A 12,373-nucleotide genomic window follows, 5' to 3' on the forward strand; every position below is an offset into this window, starting at 1 on the left:
TGACATTGATTTTATTTGACAATTCAACAAAATAGCTGAATTTGTGCATTTCCTGTTCTCTAGTGGCTACACAGACATCAATGCCAACACCAATTGTCAGGAGCCCTCCCACAAAAGACTTCTCTTTTTTTTTTTGCCTTATATCGGCTATATACGTGGGGAAAAAATGGCTAAGGCTAATATTTTGAGAAGGTGAAGAATTTTGATTCCACATACTTTGTTTGCGCTTGTTTTTTTATATTTGGAAAATAAATATATCCCTCCCTGCTTCCCTGCACTTGCGTCGACTTTTTTGCCATCACCACCTCAATAACTCGCAACCCGTGACATGCATTGGCTACGTAAATGCATTGGATTTTTTTTAATTCATCATATCACAAACAGTTATCATTTGTGAAAGCATAGCATTTCGTAAGTCTGTTACAAAAAAAATAATAATCAAGTTTTAAACTTTAAACAATGCACATCCTAATTTAATTTTCCAATTAATTTTAACTTTTGAAAATGCTCTGTCGTGTTATCTTAGAAATTGTCAGATATAACCCCACCACAACAATTTTATAACTGTCCCTGTCCTTGCTGCTACTTTTAATAAAGACTTTACACACTACTATTGTTCACTTAATGACACAAATAATATAAAAGACACACATTTTTATCAAGACATGACATTAAAAAACACACAAAACTATGAGGAATAATAATAGTTTCATTTGACTGACTGATATCTCTATGAAATACATAATTTGTAGTTCTAGACAAGAGTTATCATGTCAAATTTCATGTTCAGTAAATGATTTCCAAAATGTCACAAGTGATATTTTCCATTGAGCTTCGACAGCCGGGAATCTTGTGTACTGCTTGGGACTTTAGCATGAACTAATCCATAAATGAAAATGTCACTAGCCATACAGATAAGCCGTTCATGCATACTGTATGCTTACCCTTTGCCGCTCCACTGTTCTTAGTCAAGAGATCTGCAGTCCATAGGCTACAATTTCAGGATACAACACTAATATATACATTTACAATATGAAGCCCATTCTCTGGCATCAAATATATTTTTAAATTTATGATGACAATGGAAAATTAAAATGACATGTAATGACATATATGGATATACGGAACCAGTCAAAAGTGTGGCCACTTTTTTTTTTACTTACTAGTAGTCTACATTTGTTTGAATGTTATAATCAGAATAAAAATGCAGATGTAAAGCACTCCAATACATTTATTACGTTGAAATTTGAATACTTAACATATTTCAAAGAGTGTTTAATAAAGTGTAAATTATCATCCATTTAGCACACAAAACACCAGAGGGTATGAATAGCATGAACAAAGCATTTATATGAATCTTTCAACAGATCATGCTGACATGTGGATGCCATTTAATAAGGTCAAATTTAGATGAGGCTAATATGCTGTACCATAACTGCTCATCTGAATGTACATCTACACAATCTGTTCATTTTCTTCTCACCAAGGGCAAGAGCAGCACCCACTCTTCTCATACACTATCCAATTCACTGGTCACCCATTGTAGTAAGCCTCAGAGCCCTATTTTGGTAAACAGGCACACGCCTGCTTGGCGTAAAAAACGGCACGTCTTAATTTTTTTTGTCCAGTTTACCATGTTTTGGAATTAGGCAGACCGCATTGCGCTTGCTGGGTGTTCCGGCGGACCAAGGGATTTTTTTTTAATTACGTGCGCCCCACGCACCTGACAATTTGGTGACAAAAAGTAGACAATTTAGACCAGTTAAACGCAGGCCTAAGTTGTGGTGATGGGTGGTGTAATGTGATTTTGGTGGACTTGATCAAGGCGCAGGCAGATTAGGCCAGCATACTAAACTTCATTCACCTGATTGAAAGCATAAGACATCGGTTAAGCATGCACAGGTCTTTTGGCATGCCTGTCCACCCAAGTAAATCTTTGGTGAGCTGCATATAACCCCAAACACATCTAGGTGAACAAGTGGTTCAGAATTTTGGGGGGCAGTCCCTGTTGAGCTAATGCTATCCCCACGCTGATTTGACAGCTTGGCAAAGCCAAAATGTAAGCAGAGCTGTAGTGTTAGTACAGATAACAGTTAGCTAACAGAATTATCATCAGTAGATTATAATCACTGGCACATACGCAAATGTTTAGCAGGACCCGGATGAGGATAAGCAGTAAAGACAATAGATGGATGGATTGAACATACCGGTATACTGTACTTGCATCTTTTTTACTTTAATTTAATTCATGAATTTTGTTAATTGTACTAATTTTACACATTCATATTGAAGCTAGCGTTCCCATGTGACACAAACATACATTTGTCGCTCCATCATGCGCACCCTTTCCCGAGATAAGCATTTCTGCATGCCATTTTCACACGAAGCCTGCATAGTTAGCAAAGGATTATGTGCATGTGATCAACCTACATTTGAAACAACCATCAGGCTGCTGCTGCTGCTTCTTCATCCATGTCGGTCAAATCATAGAACTAGAAGGCTGAAGATCAATTTCTATACACGCTGCTTCATAAACAAATAGTTTTCAAATTAAATTTTGCTATACTAAATGTATTCACTCACACTACATCATTAAAAAACTAAGCTAGCGAAATAAACATATATATTTTTTAAACATTCATTATTTTTAGTGTTGGTACTAGGATTCTTAAAGGTGAACAACAAATTATGTCTGAAGCACACACAATTTAAAATGTTTGTAGTGGATATCAGTAATATCACACAGCAGGAAGCTATTTGAATATTGAGTTCAGCTAAAAGATCTGGTTGAATGGGACTAAAGATAGGGATGGGTGAGTACAGGCCGATACCAGGCCATATTTAAAAGTATCGGTACTAAAGGTTGAAATGGTTATTTTGCGTTCATTGACCACCACCGGGGGCTCCAGTAAGAGAGCACATGAGTCTTCAGTTGTACTCCACAAATTAATTAGCCCTGAAGTGCAGACAGATCCTTGTATATAGTATATCGTCATTGACTACTGCACTGCTCTGAGATGAATGACGAACGGAGAGCGTGAAACAGGAAATGGAAATACCGAGCAGCCTTGCACATTAAAAGCATGGATTTGAAAACAAGATATATAATTAAACATCACACACTAAACAGCTTGAGGAATTCTTAACATGGTAGATATTACTACATTACTTGAAACACTATTGTATCGAATTTAATTATTTGCACTTCACTGCTCATAATTTGATTGGGACTTTTTTTTTCCTAGCCACTGGATTATTTGTTTCATGTTAGTGTTTTTTTTTTTTTTTTTCATTTTATGTATCATAAGAACTAATGGTATCGGCACTTGGTATCGGTATCAGTGAGGACTGAAGATTTGAGTACTCGTATCAGTATCGATCTAAAAAAAAGTGGTATCGAACATCCCTAATTAAAGATATCATTAGCAACATTTGTGGTTCTGAGCGAGTCACAAAACTGTCATGGGCATACTGTGTCGCATATAATTATTTTTTAACTAGGACTTGATATGAGAAAGCACTCTGACATAAACAAGCTATAACAAAAAAACAGAAAGTTGAAAGAAAAATTTAACACATCCAAGCATGATCAAAAGGACAATGGATCTAAATGTAGAATCTTTTCAGTGTAGAGAGAGATGGAAAAGGGCAAGGGACCCTAAAATTAATCAAAATCACAATCTACAAAATAAACAAAGCACAGCTGGGGGGAAAAATGCACCGCAACAAAATTAACTGACCTGGAAACAAAAAATTATAATAAAAACATTTAGAAGAAAACTACATCCAACAACTGGATGATTTTACAGTCTACCAGATGCTGCACATATGCTGCAATTAAGTATTACAATGACAACATTTGACACAAATAAAATGTAATTCCCGCTATAAAACAGAAAACAGAAGTCACCCATTTACCATGAGATGTGGTCTGACTACCAGTGATTTGATTACAGTTCCCTGATGACCACACAATTCTGTCAAAAATGAATGCAAGTGCACACATCTCTCTCTCCATCAATTGCTAACACACAAAAACGTAAACACATTTGATAAATGAAAAATTCCCTTTGCAGTTCTTATCAGTTTGTTAAATTGTTGTGGATTTTGTTATTAAAGTGGGTCCTCGGTTTATGACGACTTCACCCAAAAAGTCTGCACCGTAGTCGATTATCAACTTATGATAGAGCTGCAGTGCAGTCATAATTACAGTGTGTAATAATTGTACGACAGACAATTCTGGACTTTTATATATTCTTTTAGACAATGAGTCAGCTCATTGTTTTATGTATTGCATCACTCACGGCTCTAAGACCTTTGAATAAGAAGTTTGGGAAGATAACATAACACAGGCATTTGCTTTTGTGAAGTATTATGGCTTTTTGGACAGTCGGGTGCTCAGCATGACTGCAGACTTTGTGGTGCGCAGCTGGTGCTGGCACCATGTTCGAAACATTTTAATCAGTGACAGAGTAATAAATTTGCCATTTCTTAAGATATTAAACTCGCAATTTAACATAATTTTAGGGTAGGTTGTGTTGATGTGAGTGTGCGCACTGTAAAAAATGATTTTCGAAAACAGTGAATTTAACGCATGAAAATCGTGTCAAATTTACACGATCTTTGTAGGCAGTAAAGGATTAATACAATAAAGGGTAAATTATACCTACACTACCTATTTTATATCAGTAATAACAAGTGTTGCCCAGAAAGAAAGAAAAATGTCATTTCTATCTACCTAATAAATGCAGGGTAACAATTTGCAGTCACTTTGATCAGGTCAATTTAAAATATATTTTTTGAAGTAAAGTGTATTCAAAAGCTGTGAAATACTTAGAGTGAGTTCAGTTTACCTCACATTTCTGGTTACATTTGAATAAATACTCAATATGCACATGCGTCATCACACAACACTTCAGGCCTGACTCTCGCCAAAATGCATGTGAGCTTTCACAACAAAAATGACATTTCCAGGTACGAAGAGTCATCCATCCAGCCAAGCCATGCAAACAGCATATATGCAGAATATGTTGAGTTTTAAAATAATACTAATAATTTCATGCAACAGTTGATGAAAATGTGAAGCATATAGAGTTTCTGTCACTGAAATGTGCGAGTAATGAAACCAAAATGCCGTTTAAGTATCCACACGTTTTGCTTTAATTTCTCACCTGTTTCTCTCTTTTTATTACTGTACTATAGTACAGCAGCAAGGGCAAACAGATTGTTTTCTTTGACAATCACACCATGTTGTTTGTGGTTCAATATTCGTAGACTGTATTTTTTTCCCCCAGTTCAGTTACTTTCAGCTTTTGTAAAAAAAAAAACAAGAGCAAGATTTATTTATTTATTTTAATTTGTTTTGCATCTTCAGGATTAGAGCCTTTGGTCATTGCATTGTCAGAAATTGAAAATAAATGAAAACATGCATTTGTCAAACAATAAATACATGAGCCAAGCCGGACTGAACCTTGCCTAAAAATGCAATGTGTATGTGAATTTTTTTCATACAAAGCTAAACCACTCTACTTCTTCAGAGAACAGAACCTCTTCACAATGACTGACACACACACATACACTACTGGACATACACACGCATGCATGCACACACACACACACAATATTGTACAAGGCTTCAAAGCTATCCTTCATTTATGCAAAATGCATAAGAATATCTGGCTGTTGCCATGCCCTGTGTCAAGAGTGGGATTTGGAATATTAAGCAGACAAAATTACCGCTGGGCGATCTGCCCAGAGCTAAGCAGAAATGCAGAGACATTATCATCGAATAAAGAAACAACAGCCGGGCTAAATCCTTTAGAATAGAATTGAGATTGACTGAATTCAGATTGAATGCTATATTAAAATCTTTATGGCTTACCTGATGACAGTTTTAATTGTAACATATTAAGGCCATTTAAATTTAGATCCATGAACCATGTCAATTAATCTTCCATTATTAAATGGTTGTAGTTTAGCTTAAATCGGAATCCATAATTATTTTATATTTTATTTATGGAAATATTACATCTGGCTATGGGGGTGACTTAAAGATGATAACAATAATAACAACAATAATGCATTCAATGAATTGATTTCTACAATAATTTAGAGGGATGTACGCTGTTGTTTTATTTATGAATGAAATACACTACAATGGCATCCACCACACATGTGCCCGGAGTGCAAAATCTGACAAATTCCCCAAAATCGTGTTACACCACCTGCGCCACAACTTAGACCTGCTTTCAGCAAGTGTCAAATTTAGTCTACTTTCAGCCACCAAATTGTCAGGTGCGCCAGGGTTTTTTCAAAGAAAACGAAAAACCGCCGGTACACTCAGCATGGCACAGCACAATCTGCAAACATGCTAAGTGAGGCTTGCACCTGCATGAAAAACAAGATGAGTCCGTTTTCTCATTTTTTCTGACATTTGTCATATGACAGTTTCTCCGTTTAAAACTATTACTTGATGGAAATCAGTTGAGTATAATATATATACACTGGAAAAGAATGCACTGGGGATTGTAGTTGTCACCAGGTTGAAGCAGACTAGGAAAGTCAAAACACTTGTAACTAAAGAATCTTGTTTTAATCCTCTCATTTTCACTTCTGCTTTGTTTGAAGAAATGCCCAGAACACATTGAGTGCCAGAAAGATAGTGGTCTTGATGACTGTAAAAAAATCTTTGGATGATGGTAACTTTTACAGGATTTTTTTTTTGCTAATATTTGTATGTTTACAATTTGCAGAAGCCAATAAAGGATCCCCTTAAAGTGTGATTTGTAGTGAAAGATAGAAGGTCATATAAAGGTGTATAAATCGCGTAGTTTCTATTAACTAATGCATTGTGATACTTGGCTGACCCACAAGCGCTAATAAATAATATGAACCACAAGAGATCAATAGGATCATTATTACACACAAACACACGGCACATGCACGCACACACAATGTGTGGGGAAGACAGCATCTATTATTAAACTTTACAAGCCTTGAAATCCAAATAAGTGTTTATCATTAAATCTCCTGAAACAGTTGTGATTTTTAATTAGATTTCTATGGGAAAAAAAATAGACACCATTTGCATACCAGGATAAGACATGTGCAAAGTGCAGGCCTACAGCAGGAATTGTGAAGTAGAGACTGTTTATTTACTTGAGTGGGCCACATAAAATAATGTGGCGGCCCAAATATTGTCCCCAAGCCTCAAGTTTGATGCCTGTGGTGTAGCGCATGATACATTACAGTAAAATGGCCGGCTACATGCTGAACCAAAGATTCCTCAGCACATAATCAGAGCACACAATCTACTGGGTAGCTCATCTAAACACATAATCAAACTGCTGATAGGAGAGAGCAGAATGCATAAGCATCATTTAGGCACTGATTTGATATTTGCAAAGTCCGTCTCGACAGGCTACAACAGGTCATTACTGTCATGCCGCGCGACAATATTTACTGGTGTCTCTGCAGCTTTAGTGCAATCAAACACAAAGAGGCGAGGGAAGGAATGGTGGGAGCCAGGTCAAGAAAAAACCTATATAAGGCAAAAGATGGACAAACCAAGACTGAAGTGGGGCCCTGAATTTTTTTTTTTAAGTGTTGCTTTTACAATTCACACTATTGAGTAAATCACCTGAGACAGACAGGTAGGTAGAGCTCTCACACAATAAAGACCCACAAGAGAGTCACAATTTCACATCTCCCATTACATGCATGCATTTGGATTGATTGTTCCACTTAAGTCCTGCCGCTGTGGGTAGTGTGTGTTTCAAACTGTTACGACTGTCAAAACAAATCAAGAAGAAGACATTTATGCTGTCTCTGTTCCCACAATACTCAAAACTCATAAAACAATGTGCATATCAACTATAACCTGAGCCGAAAACTGAAAGAAAGAAAGAAAGAGTCATGATCTGTATTTTGCTTATTTTAATTCAATTCGATTTTTATTGTCATGTTTTCCTTTTGTCCCTTTTGCTCACTATCCGTTTCATTAAGTTTTATTGTGTCCACCTGTGCTTGTCAACCCGGGCCCTTGCGTCATCCAATCAGCTCCCTTAGCCATTTATGTCTTGTCCAGGTGTCTCTCGTTGTCTCATCAGTTTGTTTGTATTTAGCTCGATGCTTTCTTTCAGTCCTTGTTGATTCATTGTCAATGGTCACATCTTCTTTCCTGTGTGTTAGTTTGCTGTCTCATTCCTATTCTTTTTCTTTCCAGTGTTTGTTTAGTTACTTTGAGACCAGTTTTTTGGTTAATTCAATATTGAAGAAGTACCTTGTTTGTTTAAATTACTTTTTTTTGTGTACACCTGCCTCGCTGCCATGTTTCTCTGCATTTGTGTCCTCAGAGAGAGAGAGAGAGAGAGAGAGAGAGAGAGAGAGAGAGAGATGCCTGCTGTTTTATTGGCATAGAAGAAGAAAATTTTACAGCAGAAGAAGAGTGTCTTTCGAGTGAAAGCAAAACAAGAAGCGGTGTGCCCAAAAATTGATTCTCATAAGAATCGCAATTCTCATTTAGTATGATTCAGAATCGATTTTAAATGTCCCAAAATCGATTTTATTTACATTATCTTATAGTGTCTTGCCTTTGTCTGTGTGTGCCTTTATTTGGAGCGCTGTTCATGTTGTACCCAGTTTGGACACTGAGGGGCAGTGTGGTTCCACGCGGTCTAATACACTGTTAAGTTGTAGCCACGTTAGAGAGTAGAAGGAAAAAGTCACGATCAAGTTATTTCAATAAAAGTTTTTTGTTTTTTTCAGTGTGGAGCCATTCTTTTGAGTGATATAAGTGCCGCGAGTAGCGCGCTAATTAGCTTTAGCGAGTCAGACTGGAGTAGATCATTACAATTCCTTGCACATCTATAGATTGAAGCAAAAATCATTCTCAATCAAATCATTTTGAATAAAAAAATCGTCCTTAATCAAAAATCGATTCTGATTCGAATCGCAGGCCCAAAAATCGGAATCGAATCGTAAGACATTCAAAGATTCCAACCCCTAAGAACAAGCTCAAGGGAAACAAACTAAGGTCGCATTTTGTTTCCCGACTTGTGCAAAATAAACACATAATGGAAGGTCAGATAAAGACTTGATTTCTGTTTTTCAATGAGAAACAGAACCGTCTCGTTCCCGTTCAATGGAGACAGTAACACTGCCTCCCTGTGGACGGCGGAGGAACGGGCCTTAGATACATGTGAGCGCTTGTGTGTGTGTGAATATCTCGAAACAGCATGATGTTTGTCCCAAAACTAAATGTGCGTGCGCAACGATACACAAACGCACTTTCGACAACTCTCAAGCAAAAGTCATGGAAAATGCACACATTAAATTAAAAAAGACGTGAAAATTGCAGATATATTTATGGATCTGAAAAACACGTGAAAATCAAGAAAATATTTGTGGATTTGAAAAACACGTGAAAATCACAAATTTATTTGTGTGAATATTTTTGAGACAAATCACTCCCAATATTGAACTGCCTATTTAAAGTTAATGTGCAATATCTTTTTTTCCCTTTTTTTTTCTCTTTATGAGATGTTTTAACGTGCAATATCGATTCTGACGCCTGCGTATATCGATTTGTGTATTGTAATGAGGCCCGCAACAATGTATTGCCGTATTGATTATTTTGAGCGCACCCCTATCCACAGGTGTGAACCAGAATGTTGTTTTTTGTTTGTTTGTTTTGTTTTGTCCCTGTAGATGACTAGCGACCCATCTAGAGTCATGTCCAAAAGTCAGCTGAGGTAGGTTCCAGCTCACTCATGACGGGAATGAGGAAGCATTAAATGGATGAATGGATGGATTGATGGAAACAAAAGTGCATGTGTTTGATATATTCTTTAAAGGCAGGCATTACAAGAACTGAGAGTCTGGCAGCATCCACATAGCCACAGTGTCTCCCTATAATGAACACTTGACGGTAACATATTGATGCATTTTCTCACAATACTGCTGGTAATAGAGATGAAGAGATGAATGTAAACGCCACTCATGGTGATTTATCACATGTCTCTTGCAGAAGCAGTGACAAACTCAATTAGCCAAGTTTACATGGAGCCATGTATTTTGATTAGAATGAATCCAAATGACCAAAAGGAATGAAAATGCTCCATATAAACACCTCAAATGGAATTTCAATCGGATTCACAGGGGTGATATATTCCTTTTGCCAATTTGAACGAGAATCATGTAAACAGTTCAATAAGAATAGCCAGGCTGTGTCCAGTCTGCCAGTCTGCCATCTGCACATGCTCTGTCTATGAGGGGAATGTGTTTTAAAGTATTTGGAACTTGTTTTTATCAAGATGTTGCTATCACAACTACTGTGCTAAATGACAAATGAATGTATCACGTCACATGTAAACAGGTGACCACTAGGTCGATCCACCGATCTTTTAAAAAGTCTGACCTGCTATTCCTGATCCCCCCCCCCCTTTTTTTCATAAAATCATAGACCTTCAGTGTTTCATTCTTGTTTTACTGGTACACGTTAAATAGTAGCGAGAAAATAATATGAACTGGTTGTTTTAACTGCAGATGAAGTAGTTTTTAAATAAAAATTCAAAGCCTATTAGTCTGATCAGCAGAACAGGACAGTGGCTGACATGAGAGAAAAGATCGATTTATTTTTAAGGGCTCGGCCGATCACCGATCACCCAAAATTGAGGAAATCAAGGCCGGCCCTTGTGACCACAGATCTTAATTCGGAATGATTTCAATCCGAATGACAAAAAAGTCTCCATGTAAACCCGGCTATAGATATCTGTTCCCTCAGAGAGCCTTTACGACTGTAGAACTCACCAGATGTTGTTTGCAGTATATGGAGCTACACAAAATGGCACCTACATTGTAATAGAGTGAGTGTACAACTAATGTCAAATTTTTGTTAAGGTATTCAGTGAAAAGAAATGTTTCTAATATATGTGAAAACTAAAGTGGAAAAAAATGCAACTTTGTTCATATTTTGTGCCACAATAAAAAAGTATAAATCCATCCATCTATCAAGAAAATTTAAATAGAAACACTTTTTTTTTTTTGCTTAAGCCCCCCCCCCGCTCCCCACCAAAAAAATTAATAAATCCCCCATACTGTTATTATGGGGGTACATTTACATTTATAAGATACCCAAATTGTTTCTGTTGATTTATGAACAGCCAGTGTGCCCCTGAAGGTAGTTGTACAAAAATTTACTTTTTTTTTTTTTTACAAGAGTCTCCACCAAAACACACCAATATAAAATATTTAAACGTAGCATTATGGGTAGTGCAAAAACATAATCGGCATTAATCAATATAAAGCGCCGTATATACTGACAGAGGCAGAGCACGTTTGACAGCAAATATAGACTGAAACGCAAGCAGCAGCGCCACTCAAGTTGTCGCCCAAAACACACAAAAATCCAGCGCAAATCTTTCGTCAACTGTATTTCCGTGCAACTTTTCTCTTTCAGTTGCATTTTGAAAGATTGAACTGTTCGATTGGCAACGTTTTTTTTCTCAACAAAAGTACGTGCAGTTTACTCTGCGGACACAAAGCGAGTCTTGCTCACCTCAGTCGAGCCTCCTCCGCACGTGGGGACAAAGGGAATCCCGGTGCTTCTGACGCCTTGTTTTTACACGACGAGGAGCATCTTATTTACCGCAGCACACATGTCCTTGAGCCATTCCTGTTTTCTATTATTCTGCCGTCCTCCGCTGAAGCAAGTCAGTCTTCGTACTTGGCAGCGCGCGAGCTGATCCGGGCGCTTCACTTCATCTGGGTCTCGCTGCCACTTACTTTGACACCATATTCCGCAAAACAGCGCAAACAAACAAACTGTGAAGTCTTCTCATTTGAAAGTTGTCCTGTGCAAACACGGAGCTCTATCAGAGTGAGTTCGTGGGTCGGTATTTCCCTCGGTCCTGTATAGCCCCCCCTCCCCTCCCCTCCCCTCCCACCAATCTCCTCTCCTCCTTCGCTGCGTGGACCAATTGAGAGGCTGCAAAAGGGAAAAGAGAACAACAGCATCTTAAGCTGGTGGGACAATGACATCTGTCAGTCAGTTGTAGCACGACTATTGAGAGCTGCAGAATAAAATGGGAATTAAGTCTGATAAATGGCCAGAAACAATGTCCGAGGTTAAATGCTTCAAAGATGTTTTCTAGGTGTGTCTAGAAAATAGAAATTGCATGCGAAATGTTGAGCAAAATGAAATGAGGACCATGAAGGTGGATGGTAACTAAACAACCACAATATCGGTGAGACCTCGGTGCACTAACTTTATTTGTCCAGGGTAGTACTGCCACAAACAATTATTTTGCGAGTCGACTAACCAACAGTAGTCGACTAATTGAATCATATGTAAATTGCGGCATATTGTGCCAGC

At 37.5% G+C, this 12,373-nt stretch overlaps 1 protein-coding gene across 1 annotated transcript in view; it reads right to left on the bottom strand.

The window, feature by feature from the left end:
- Positions 1-11,875, bottom strand: part of pde4ba (phosphodiesterase 4B, cAMP-specific a) — a 171,418-nt gene extending 159,543 nt beyond the window's left edge. Inside the window, exon 1 of the mRNA XM_086089090.1 lies at positions 11,558-11,875. The gene's annotated coding sequence lies outside the window, so the exon portion shown is untranslated. The remainder of the gene's footprint in view (positions 1-11,557) is intronic.
- Between the last annotated feature and the right edge of the window lie 498 nt (positions 11,876-12,373).

The sequence above is a fragment of the Leptonotus elevatus genome, chromosome 11 (genome assembly GCF_054856555.1).
Source record: "Leptonotus elevatus isolate MCC_2025b chromosome 11, RoL_Lele_1.0, whole genome shotgun sequence".
Taxonomy (NCBI): domain Eukaryota; kingdom Metazoa; phylum Chordata; class Actinopteri; order Syngnathiformes; family Syngnathidae; genus Leptonotus; species Leptonotus elevatus.